General features: G+C 47.9%; 1 protein-coding gene across 2 annotated transcripts in view; it reads right to left on the reverse strand.

Moving 5' to 3' along the window:
• Positions 1-821, reverse strand: part of Pds5a (PDS5 cohesin associated factor A) — a 94,201-nt gene extending 93,380 nt beyond the window's left edge. The window contains exon 1 of one of the 2 annotated variants that reach the window (XM_040747119.1): positions 553-820. The gene's annotated coding sequence lies outside the window, so the exon portion shown is untranslated. Of the gene's footprint in view, positions 1-552 lie in introns of both variants that reach the window. The other variant, XM_040747122.1, reaches the window with a different exon arrangement.
• Positions 822-11,373: the final 10,552 nt, after the last annotated feature.

An 11,373-nucleotide genomic window follows, 5' to 3' on the forward strand; every position in this document is an offset into this window, starting at 1 on the left:
GAGCACCTAGGTCGGAAGTTTGGTGGCCTCGGGGGGCCAGCGAGGAACCCAAAGGCCCCAGCTCGGCCCAGGAGAAGTGGCCGGGTCCCCGTCTGGCCGGTCCCCTCCGGGAAAGGAGACGCGAGGCCTAGAGGGTTCAGCTTAGGCCGCAAAACTAGGTCCCCAAGAGGACCCACGCGCGGCGCCGGCGCCGGCGCCCGGGAGCAGAACGCCGTGGCCGCGCCGAGCCGAGCCCCGGGTCCCCGGCGTCCCCGCCGCGCGGTCGCCCCTCCCCAGCGAGCCCGCCACCCCCGCCAGCCGCCCGCGGCCCGAGCCCCGCGCCAGGAAGCGGAGGACGCGGCTCCGCACTTCACATTTTGTTCCGTAACTTCAGCAACCGAGCCCGGCGGCGTCTCCCACCCCTCCGCTGCCCGGCGCCACCCCGAAACCGCCGAGGCCTGAGCGGCCGCTCCGGACAACCCCGCCGGGCCTCGGCGCGCGCCCTCCCCTGCGGTCTCCCCTTCCGTCCCTCCCTCGCCGCCGCCGAGGGCGCGAGCCGGGCCGCCGCTTTACCTCCTCCTCATGCGGGCGGACGGTGCAGCGAGCGCCGGGCCTCTGTCAGGTGGTTGTGCCGCCGCCGCCGCCGCCCCTCGTCGGCCTGCACACAAAGCGGCTCCGCGGGTCCCGCCGCCGCCGCCCGCCCGCCCCGGAGCGGCGCTGGGGCTGGCGGTGCCGAGGAGCAGCCGCCGCGGGGGGAGACGCGGGCCGAGCGTGCGCCGGCCGGGGCGACACTGCCGCTCTCCGTCGGGCTGAGGAAGCGCAGCCTCAGCCGCGACTCCTCCGAGAGCTCGCGCGCGGGTACACGCACGCCCGCGCGCCCCCCGCGCCCGTCCGCCCGCCCGCCCGCCCGCTCGCTCTCCCTCCCTCCCGCCCGCACCTCGCGCCCACCCGCACCCGACGCCCTCTCGCCGCGGCGCGCTCCCGGCTGCCCGTGCCCCGCGGAGCCGGAGCCGGAGCCTCGCGCACACCCAGGGCCCGTCACGCGAGCGGCGCGAGAGCACGCGAGAGCAACGCGCGCCTCGCTCCCGCCCCTTCTTCCGCCGACCGAGCCCCCGCCTCCCTCGGGCCCGCCGCGGCCGCGCGCCGGGGTGGACAGCGCCGCCACCCGTTTGGCGCCAAGACCTGCCCGCGCGGGCGCCTCCGTCTGGGAGGGAGGCCGGCAGCCGAGCGGGCGCGCGGGGGAGAAGGAGGAGCCCCGGTGGCGGGAAGCGGAGCCCGGGAGGCGCTGGCCGGGGACACTCGCAGCCCGCCCGGAGTTCGGGCTCTTGGAGGCGTGTCTGGTGGGGACGTGGGAAGCGGACCGGCTGAAAAATGGTTAATCCCTCGGAGACTTTGTTGGCTTCCCTTCCAAACGTAGCTCTAGAAGCCGAGGCAAAGTTTTACAGAGGGGCTCAACGTGGGGCTGCTCATGCTTGTGACTTCACCCGAGGTGGCACCCTACTATCTTAGACTCCTAACACTAAGAGTTTTTTTTTTCAAAGCTGCAAAATCGGAAGTTACCATTGGGAGTGCTGGGATTCGAGGCATGCGCCACCACTGCCCGGCTGGCAATTCTTAAAAAAAAAAAAAATTAATTAGGGACTTGCTTACACTTTCAGAGACTTAGTCCATTATCATTATGTGGAGAAGCATGGAGGCAGGTATGGCACACAGAAGTGAAACACTGGGCCTGGCATGGACTTTTGAAACCTCAAAGCCCACCACAGAGATACACTTCTTCCAATAAGGCCACACCTCCTAATCCTTCTAACACTTTCCAGTAGTGCCATTCCTTCAAATATGTCGGCCTATAGGGGCCATTCTTTCGCCCCTACCCCAGACCAGGGTTTCTCTGTGTATCCCTGGTTGTTCTGAAATTCACTCTGTTGACCAGGCTGAATTCAGAGGTCTGCCTGCCTCTGCCTCCCAAGTGCTGGGATTAAAGACTGGTGCCACCATGGTTGAGCCTAGGGGGCCATTCTTATTCAAACTTCGTACTATTGTATAATTTTGTACAGCATTCAAAAGATCGTAAACTGGAATTTATAAAAACAAACTGCAATACTCTAGAATGTCTGTCTTTTGGCACAGAATAGAGGCAGGCTTACTACCGTAGCTGCTCAGGGGCCCAAGACAAGTGGAACTCGAGTTTGGAATTCCTGTCTAAAAACAAAAAACAAACAAAAAACTCCCACTGTATTGTTTTTTTGTTTTTGTTTTTGTTTTTGTTTTTTTGAGACAGGGTCTCTCTGTAACTTTTGTAGCCTGGAACTTGCTCTTTAGACCAGGCTGGCCTCAAACTCAACAGATCTTCCTGCCTCTGCCTCCGGAGTGCTGGGATTAAAGTAAGTGCCACCACTGCTGGGACTTGTTTATTGTTTTGTTGCTGCTGCTGTTTTTGAGATATTGTCTCATTTATGTAGCCCAGGCCAGCTTCCAGCTCTCTATCCTTTTGCCTCAGTTTCCCAACTTCTGCAATAACATACATACCCCAGGACACCTGCCCGAAGTCTTTTGTCTTTTGTCTTTTTTTTTTTTTTTTTTTTTTTAGTTTTTTTGTCTGGTTATTTTTGGGAGGGAAGGGGTTTGTTGTTGTTTTGGTTTTGGTTTTTCGACACAGGGTTTCTCTGTATATCTTTGGCTGTCCTGGAACTCATTCTGTAGGCAAGATTAACCTCGAACTCACAGAGATCCAGAGATCTGCCTGCCTCTGCCTCTGGGACTAAAGGTGTGTGCCACCACACCCGGCAGGTTTTTTGTGTCTTTTTACATATTTTTTTGACATTCATTTATTTATTTTGGGTAGTGGATTTGAGCACACCATAGCAATCAATCCTGTAATGTCAGAGGACAATTTATAGGAGTCAGTTCTCTCTTTCTACCAGATGGGCTCTGGGGGATTAAACTCTGGTTGTCAGTCTTGGCATTTACCTGCCGAGCTGTCTGGCCAGCCTCTGACAAATTTTACTTGATTGGTTTGTCTTTGTTTTCTAGAGATGGGGTCTCACTAGGTAGCCATGGATGACTGGAACTTTTAGGAGAAGGTTGTCCTTTAACACAGATCCTCACCCCTCTTTGCCTCCTGAGTGCTGGAATTAAAGGTTTGTGCCCCCATGCCTGGCTTGGTTTTGATTTTTTGAGACAGGATCTTACCGAGCTCAGACTGACCTGAAATTCACAATGTATTCTGAGTTATCCTCAAACTCCCAGCAGCCTTGCCCCAGCATCCTGAGTGCCTGGATCAAAGGTGTGAATCACTGTGTTAGGCTCCTCCTTCTTCCCCCTGGAGAGATCATCTATGGTGCACAGGCTGGTCTGGAACCACTGGGCTCAAATCATCCTGTTTCAGGGAGACGTGTTCACAAGGCCCACCCTTCCCTAAGATCTGTACTGTAGTTAACATTCTCTAGGGGACAGAGATGTTTGCTACAGTAGTGGAGCCACAAATAAATTGGCCTTGCTCCAGTAAACAATCGGCCGGGAGGTGGTGGTGCATGCCTTTAATTCCACCACTTGGGAGACAGAGGCAGAGGCAGGTGGATCTCTGTGAGTTCGAAGCCAGCCTGGTAGGCAGAGCTAGATCCAGGACAGCCAGGGCTGTTACACAGAGAAACCCTGTTTCAAAAGAAAAAAAAAATCCCTCATCTGTGCTTCTGTAGGTAGTCCTAATTAAACTCATTGGGTACTTATAGGTGTACAGTTATGTACACACACACAAGACTGGTGGTAGGTAGAAGATAAACTAGCCATTTTTTAGTCTTTCTTCCCCTTTTCTGTCTTTTGTTCTGAGTCAGAGTCTCATGGAGCCCAGGTTAGCCCTGAATTAGATATGTAGGTGAGGATGACTCTGAGCTCCTGACCCTCCTGCCTCTATCTGTAGAGTGATGGGATTATTCACCCAGGCCACCAGTTTTGGTTTTACTTAGTGCTGAGCATGTTAGACAAGCACTGTATCTACTGTCATCCCCAGCACTATATAGTAAATATATTTTAAAATAACCAGTGAAGCATTTTGTAGCTCAGGCTGCTAGGCTGAGACAGAGGGATTGGTTGAGTCTAGGAGTTCAAGGCCATGTTTCAGCAAGACAGTAAGATCTCTGTGTAGCATTGGCTGTCCTAGAACTAGCTCTGTCTACCAGGCTAGCCTCAGACTCACAGAGATCCATCTGCCTTTGCCTCCCAAACACTGGGATTATAGGTGTACACCACTACCACCAGGCAAAAAATTTTTAATTAAACTAAAGGTCATTTTTTTCACATCGCAATGGTGGTACACGATTTTAACCCCAGCACTCATGAGGTAGAGACAGGTGCATTTTGTGGAATATTGCTTTACACTGTGTGACAATATGTCATTGTGACTGGTTTAATAAAAAGCTAAACGGCCAATAGCTAGGCAGGAGGTACGGATGGGACTCCTGGACCAGGAGAGCTCTGGGAAGAAGAAAAGGGGAGTCTCCAGCCAAACATGGAAGATGCAGGATGGGCAAAATGGAGATGAGGTAACAACCATGCAGAAGAAAGTAGGTTTTAAAATATGGGTTAATTTGCCTGGCAGTGGTGACGCACGCCTTTAATACCAGCACTCGGGAGGCTGAGGCAGGCGGATCTCTGTGAGTTCGAGGCCAGGCTGGTCTACAGAGCAAGTGCCAGGACAGGATCCAAGGCTACACAGAGAAACCCTGTCTCGGAAAAAAAAAAGTTAATCTAAATTATAAGAGCTAAACCGGGCGGTGGTGGCGCACGCCTTTAGTCCCAGCACTCGGGAGGCAGAGGCAGGTGGATCTCTGTGAGAGTTCAAGGCCAAGCTGGACCGACAGCCTCCAAAACAATACAGAGAAACCCTGTCTCGTTAAAAAAAAAAAAAGTTATGAGAGCTAATCAGAAACAAGCCTAAGCTAAGTCCAAGTTTTCATAATTAATATGTCTCCATGTCATTTTTGTGAGATAGTACCCAAAGGAAAATCTCTCTACAGGCAGTTCTCTAAGTTTGAGGCCAGTCTGGTCTGCAGAGTGAATTCCAGAACAGCCAGGGCTACACAGAGAAACCCTGTCTCAAAAAAAAAACTAAAAGAAAAACAAGTCATTATTTCCATAGGATCATGGTTAGTGACTACTTTATTGAGAAATACAAAAATCAGTGCTTCCTATTGGACAGTACTGGTGGTATCTCTCGTGCTCCTATAAGATAACCCATCATCCAAATTCCTGTAAGTAACCCAATAAATAAATTAAAATTTCAATATAGGAAATTTTGTGGTTAGTAATATGCAGAGTGCAGGGGTTTGTCCTGAGGGTGCACTAGATACCATTTTTATGTAGATTATATGTTTATATGTATGTATATGGGAGCGGGCTGATACATGTGGGTTCCTGAAGCTTATGACCAGTCAGCCTCCCTGAATCTGCAAGCTCCACGTTCAGTGAGAGGTCTTATCTCAGGAACACAATTGAAGACACGGGAAGTTGACCTTTGGCTTACACACACATGTTCTCCTATACATGTGCACACTCATATGGACATGTATATACACCACAAGCACAGAGAGAGGAGGAGAAGGAAGGGAAGATAAAGGCAAAGCAGAATAAGAGTCCAAGAACAGCCTGGGCTAGAGTGAGTTCAAACCAGCCCGGGCAACTCTGTGAGACCCTGTCTCACAAACTAAAAAGTAAATTTGCCATAGCACTTGAGAGGATAAAGCAGGAGTGTTACTGCAAACTGGAAGGCCAGATTGGGCTGCACAGTGAGTTCAGGACCAATTGCAACTGCATGAGACCTAGCCATGAATACAGCAAAGCCATGAACAAGAGAGATGTCTCAGCAATTAGTAGCACCTGTTGCTCTTACAGAAAGCCCGAGTTTGTTTCCCAGTACCCACGCTATGAATCACAACTGCTTATAACTCCAGTACCAGGGTATCCACTGCTCACTTAGATCCCAGAGAGCACTAGACACACATATGGTGCACATACATACGTGCAGGCATTCACACATACATAAAATAAGAATAAATCTTTAAAATAAACAACACCCCTAAGGGGGCGGACAAGAAGAGAGTGGAGAGGAAGAGAGGAGAGGAGAATGGGGGAATGGATAACCAGATCAATAAAGTCACTACTGAGATAAGGACAACTCTGCTTAGAGCACAGTCAGATACCCAAAGAGTTTGGCTTGGTTTGGTTTTTGGCATTAACAGCATGTGCCAACACTGCCTGGCTACATCCAAGGTATTTAGAAGTTAATTTAACAGTTATGAGCTCCTGGAATGGGCAGGACATCTACTGGGCACCAGGGGAATTGATTTGTGTATTTGTTTTAAGACAGGGTCTCTAAGTTAGTCAAGAATATCTCAAATCCAAAGCTATAATTTGACTGGTGGGCACAGTTTGGGTGTTTAAGAACTGTTAGACCTGCCACCAAAAAACAGGACTGTTGTTTTCCAGTACAATGCCCTGTCCATTGCTCTGCTGGGAGCCCCATAACTGTTAGTTTAACCTTTGAATATCTCAGATGTCCTACTGTGCTCTAAGCATAGTCCTCCTTACCTAAGTGGTAACTTTACTGGGTTTTTTTTAAATCTTTTTATTTAAATTAGAAATAAGCTTGCTTCACATGTCAGTCCCAGCTCCCTCACCATCCCCTCCTCCCCTGCCCCCCACCAACCCCCAACTTTACTGTTTTGCTTTGTTTTTGTTTTTTTTGAGACAAGGTTTCTCTGTAGCTTTGTAGGCTGCCCTGGAACTCGCTCTGTAGACCAGGCTGGCCTCGAACTCACAGAGATCCCCCTGCCTCTGCCCACCCCCAAGTGCTGGGATTAAAGGTGTGCACCACCACTACCCAGCAACTTTACTGTTTTTTTCTTCTCCTTCCCTCCTCTCCACCACTCTCCTCTCTTTCCCTCTCCTCTCTCCTTTGTTTTTGGAGAGTTTGTTTTGTTTTAAAGGTTTATTTTCATTTTACATGTATATGTGAGTGCCTGTATGTATGAATGTGTACCACTTATATGCCTGATGCCTTCAGCAACCAAAAGTAAGGCTACCACTGAAGCTGGTTAGCCAGCATAAAGAGGCAGCTGCATAGCTGCTCAAGGCTGATGCAACAGCAGAGTTGCCTTACAGCAGGACAGCGGGTAACTACTCAAACATGAAAAACAAGCCCTTGCCAAAACCAGCTGGCACCAACATGCCAGTCAACTACTGTTATTTGCTTCATTATAACAGTGTTGCTATCTTTTGTTAGCATAACAGTTTTGAATGTGCCCATCACGTATCTGACTCCATGAAATATCTGAAAACCCCCATATAAAGACAAACAAAGGAATAGTCCATTTTGTGGAAATACACCACCTTTTTGCCACCTTAACTGATAAATCCTCTCCACTATTAAGTTGACCTATGAAAAATGCTGCCCCAACCCAGGTGTGGTGGTACATGCCTATAATTCTAGCACTTGGGAGGCTGAGGCAGAAATAACAACGTAAGTTTGAAGCTAGCCTGGTCTACATAAAAATTTCTTGGTCTGCCAAACCTACAAAGTGAGACACCATTAAAAAAAAAAAAAGGCTTGGTGTGGTAGTGTGGTAACACATTTCTTTAATCCGAGCACTTGTGGGAAAAAGGTGGGTGGGTCTCTTTGATCTATTCAATGAGTTCCAGTCCAGCCAGAGCTATACAGTAAGACCAAAAGACAAAAACAAAAAAAATTCACTCAAACTCTGTTGAGTGTGATACACACAAAATTCGCACACTCACCTTTTGACTATGCATCTTTGCTTTGTAATAAACTTTCCCAATTCCTTATTTTGAATTGTATCTGAATTCTTTCTCTGACAAATTACAAGAACCTAGAAGTACTGGTTGGAGGCCCCCCCCCCCACCATTCTCCAACAGTTTGCTACCCACAATCACCATGAGAGGATAAGTTGAACACAGAATGGGATAGTGCTGTCTAGCCTCAAGAAAATGTCTGGAAAATAAAACAAAAACACTAGGCATTGGTGGTGCATGTTTTTAATCCCAGAACTCCTGAGGCAGAGGCAGAGGGATCTCTGTGCATTTGAGGACAGCCTGGTCTACAGAGCAAGTTCTAAGATAGCCAGGCTACACAGAGAAACCCTGTCTCCAAAAACCAACACCAAAACAAGTTCGTAAAGGACAGATGGTTCCAGGACAGCTCCAAACCTATAGAGAAAACCCCGTTGAGAAAGAGAGAGAGAGAGAGAGAGAGAGAGAGAGAGAGAGAGAGAGAGAGAGAGAGAGAGAGAGAGAGAATTTACTCAATGGTTAAGAGTACCGTGTGCTCTCCTAGAAGACCTGGGTTCAACATCTACCCCGTGGCTCACAATTGTAATTCCCATTCCATGAGCTATGATGCCCTCTTCTGGCCTCTTTAGGCATCACTCGGAGCACAGACCTAGGAGCAGGCAAAACACCCAGACACTTAAAGTAAGTGTATGTAAGGGCCAGTGATGCGTGCAGCTCAGGTGGTAGGGTGAGTGCTCACCTAGCATGCAGGAAACCCTGAGTTTGATCCCAGTACCAGGTAAACCCAACATAGTGAAACAGGCTTGTAATCCTAGCACTCTGGAGATAGAAGGAGGAGGACCAGAAGTTCAAGGTAAAGAGTACTTGCTGCTCTTCTAGAGTTTAGTTCTTAGCACACACTTTGGGCAATTAACAACCACTTCTAACTCCACTCCCAGATGATCCAACTCCCTCTTCTGTTCCTGGAGGGCACCCTCACACATGTCACACACACGTACACATGCACACATGAGCATTACGCCCTCTGGTCATGAAGATTTTTCAGAGATTTCCATACTGAGTCCAAGCATTAAAAATTCTTTGTGCGCCTTATCCTTTAATAGACTCCATCCACCATGAACTTAGTAGTAGTAATCCTTTTAAGAAATGGAAGCTGCCTTGCAGTGGTGGTGCACACCTTTAATCCCAGCGCTTGGGAGGCAAAGGCAGGCGGATCTCTGTGAGTCTGAGGCTAGACTGGTTTACAGAGTAAGTTCTAGGATATCCAGGACCACACAGGACCGCTTTTGTTTTGTCCTGTCTTTTAAAAAAGAAAAAGAAACAAGTCAAATTGGAAAGTCACATAGCTAACTAAATGGTCTCTAAAATCTGTCTTCATACCTAGTCTCTTTGAATAGGCTTTTGAATTTTCTCTGAAGCCCATCCATTTTTACTTCATTTGTAAAATTTGTAGTGATTTCTGCTGTCTATGTGTCCATTTTGAACTCTGTCTTGTGACTGGACTGACTGATACACAAACTGAACTTTCTTCCACCTGGAAATTCCTAGAGTGTGGCTATCATGATAGGGACAAGTCAGCACAGGCTATCCCACAAAGGCATCCACCAGAATAAACAGATGCTCTGAGAAAGGAGACCTGGTTATGGGTATACGTTTTAGGCTGGCCACATGGCAGTCATAAATGAAGAACTGTTCTTCGAAAGGCTACTATAAACATGTACCAGATTCTTGGATTCACATCAAGGCAGGACTCGAGTTCAGAGCCCCTCCCCAGAGAGTAATTCACAGAAATCAGGAAAAATTCCCCTATCCAGTTTGAGTGGAAATGGATGTTTTTCCACCAGATGACCTTTGGAGGAGTTAGTGTCAATGCCTATGTCAAATCTACCTCTGGTAGTAGGCAAGGTGCTACTTCAGAGCAAGGTGCTTTTTCAGAGAGGATGAATTCCAACTCTGTGCCTCTGAGTTGTAGCTGCTCCACTCCGGAGTCATCCCTGTGGAGGCACAAATTTAGACTTGCCTAACTAAGAATGCCTTAGGGAAATGAATGGCTGGATGGAAGGTTGATATTCGAAGGTGAAGACAAACTACTTGGAAAGCAGTAAATGAAAAATCTTAGTGAATGCTGTCAGAGCTGTTTGTTTTGGTATGTCTACATATGTGTTACATAGATGACATTTTTCTACTTTAATGATGAAAAGCTGTATCTTATAGGATTTAAACAAATTGTAAGCAGGTTCAGTAAGTGACTCAGTGATAGAACTCCTGCCCAGCATCTGGAGGTCCTGGGTTTGATCCTGAATAATGCCAAACAAAACATCTCTTTAAAGAAGAAATAAGAGCATGGAGATGCATGTCCATGATACCGGTGCTTAGGAGATAGCATCTAGGCTACAGGAACCCCTGTAACACTGCCTCCACTACAAAAAAACAAAATGGGGGAATAAAGCTGAGGAAAAACAGTGATGTAATTATCCCAGAACAATAGAAATGGACTGAATTATATTTTAATTCCTGTGACTTGCATAAATCTCTGGTAAACAAGTTGTAACCACATGCCACTTGTTAATAATAATTTCTGAGAACTACATTGTTAAATGTTTATTCAAACATTGTATATTTGTACAAACCCAGATGATATAGGTCAGTTTTGTTTTGTTCTTTTTTGGTTTGTTTGTTTGTTTTTTCGAGGCAGGGTTTCTCTGTATTGTTTTGGAGGCTGTCCTGGAACTCGCTCTGTAGACCAGGCTGGCCTCGAACTCACAGAGATCCGCCTGCTCTCTGCCTCCCGAGTGCTGGGAATAACACCCGGCAGGTCAGTCATTTGACATGAACTTTTTTTTTGTCTGACTGTATATGTGTGCGCATGTACGTGCATGGGGTAGCTGGAAGTCAGGACAACTTTTGGGAATAAGTTCTTCCCTTCCAGGTTGTGGGTTCCAGGGATTAAGCTCAGATCCGCAGACTTGGCAGTGAACACCTTTACCTGCTAAGCCAACACAACAGTGCTGACATAGCCTCTTGATTTAGTTACAACTCTGGGTAAATGTGAGATCTACGAGACTGCAGCCAGTGTAACATGATATACACTTTGAACTTTTGTTAGTCAGAAGTGTAGGGACTGGAGAGATGGCTCAAGGTAAGAGTACTGGCTACTCTTCCAGAGGTGCAACCACACGGTGGCTCACCACCATCTATAATGAGATCTGGTGCTCTCTTCTGGCATTCAGGCAGAACACTGTATACATAATAAATAAATAAATCTTTAAAAAGAAGATTAGTGTAGATGTGGGCACACTCCTATATTCCTAGCACTTCGAGGTGGTAGCTAGAGTCCAAGAGCAGCCTAGGTGAAATGAGATGCTGTCTCAAAAAAACAAAACAAAAAACCAAGAAAGTAAAATAAAATGGAATACAGTCTAAGATAATGATAAAAGTATAGTTTAAGGCCAGGCGTTGGTGGCGCATACCTTTAATCCCAGCACTCGGGAGACAGAGGCAGGCGGATCTCTGTGAGTTTGGGGCCAGCCTGGTCTACAGAGTTTCAGGACAGCCTCCAAAACAATATAGAGAAACCCTGTCCCGAAAAAC

The sequence above is a fragment of the Mesocricetus auratus genome, unplaced genomic scaffold, assembly GCF_017639785.1.
Source record: "Mesocricetus auratus isolate SY011 unplaced genomic scaffold, BCM_Maur_2.0 Super-Scaffold_100006, whole genome shotgun sequence".
In the NCBI taxonomy this organism is placed as follows: Eukaryota; Metazoa; Chordata; class Mammalia; order Rodentia; family Cricetidae; genus Mesocricetus; species Mesocricetus auratus.